Source organism: Amphibalanus amphitrite, unplaced genomic scaffold (assembly GCF_019059575.1).
Source record: "Amphibalanus amphitrite isolate SeventyFive unplaced genomic scaffold, NRLGWU_Aamphi_draft 001397F_arrow, whole genome shotgun sequence".
Taxonomy (NCBI): domain Eukaryota; kingdom Metazoa; phylum Arthropoda; class Thecostraca; order Balanomorpha; family Balanidae; genus Amphibalanus; species Amphibalanus amphitrite.
In genome coordinates, this window is record NW_024882890.1 from 165,877 (window position 1) to 167,711 (window position 1,835).

Below are 1,835 nucleotides of genomic sequence, written 5' to 3' on the forward strand. Positions count from 1 at the left end.
AAATCTTATATTGGGCATTCATTTCCCTTAAAAACTAGTCAGTAGTTTAAATTCCTGACAAGTTCTTTCATACTGCATAGCTGATTACGTAAAAATTATTATTGGTGGTGCTGCTGTTTTAACATTCTGTTTAAAGTTACCATACTCACAGCGAAAATTGTTATTGTCCATTGTCCATTTCTCCTGGTCGTTGACATGGCGAACTAAATATGCCTGTTTGCTATGTGAAAGGCTAAAACATGTTTTGATTAAGGATGTACGTTCATAAAAACCGCGCACCAATACAGTACCACACGTCTATCCAGAGTAAAAAATTTAAAACCCACCCTACAAATGAAGTCTAGATGCTATAAACAATAGCAGAAACAAGAAAACCTTGTTTTGATTGACGTTGTTCAACAAAATTTACTTCACTCCTTACTCTTACCATACCTTTATGTATGCTTTATAAGATCGACTTTTTATTTGGTGTTGCCGGGACGGTACGTGGGAAGACGTGCTGAAAATACCGTCCCAGTTTAGCTACCACGAATATAATGTCGACCACGAGTATAATGAATATAATTTATACCACGGTATAACCACGAATGAATGTCGAAGCAACAGTTAAAAAGAACTTGTTGGCTTAGGTACTTATGTTGCTTATCTTGGTGGCTTTTAAAGATTTGAAATTACTGCCGCATGGCAACAACAACAACAAAAGACACATAAACAGCAAAATCAGACGACCACAGCTTCATTTGCAAGGAACCAAAAACCTCCTTCGCTTTCAATTATTTTACCAACACATAAACCGAAACCGATTTACTGCTTGCTCCTGTCCATACGCTTCAACGACCCCCATTCGACCACAGCGCTGACAGGCGCTCTGCGGCCGACCGCCGCCCCTCCACCAATGTCTGTCGGACGACTTTTTTCTCTCGCTTCCCGTCGTCAGGACATTTTCAGCTCGCTGTCTGGCTGTCAGGCTGCGGTGTGGCTGGCGCGCTACGGCGACCGCTCCCTCGCCGCCGCGACCCTTGGCGCGGCTCCCCTCAATCCCTATCGGTTCCGCCCGGGCGGGCCGACAGTTGGACGTCGCAATCAGCACGCGGGAGCGCCCCCCCCCCGGCCCCCTCCCCCTCCCCCTAACGTCGCAGACGACGCGACGACGACGACGGCGACGACGCGGCCGTCGCTGGGATCAGCCAGCCCGGACGGAGATCGAGGGCTGATACGACGGCTCGTGTGGTCTGGACTGATAGGGATATCGAGTGGTTCGGACTGATGGGCTGTGTCGGTGGGCTGGACTGATGGAGAGATGCTGGTCCGGGCTGTGGTCTGGGCTAATATGATGGATTGGCTGGTCTGCGCTATGGTCTGTGGATATATGTGCTGGTGTGTGGTTATTTGTTAGAACCGCTATGTGTGTCCCCGCATGCTAGTGTTTACTGTTTATGGTACTGGACCGGTTGTTCCAGGTTATTAGCAAAAGACATCTCGCTAGCTTTTCAAGTAAGCCAATGATTAACAATTTCTTTTTTCTTGCCTGGCATACTCGTACGTTAGCGATCAATAGAAGGTTATGTAGCAATTTTCCAAATCTGAAATCTATGAAAACATTGACCTCTGTATACCGTATATAGAGGCCTACAGATGTTTATGATGAAACTTATCAAGCTTGCACGGTGTGCATGAAATTCGCTTATCATAAAGCCTGTTGAAAACATCTTAAATACTCAGCAATGCTCAGCCACTTCCAATTATTCTCACCTGTGCTTTACTGATGAGTTGCTTTGTGGTGGGCGCCAGCCTTCACCAAAGTTTCGAAGTGACGTCACCTCAGCCCCCGTCAC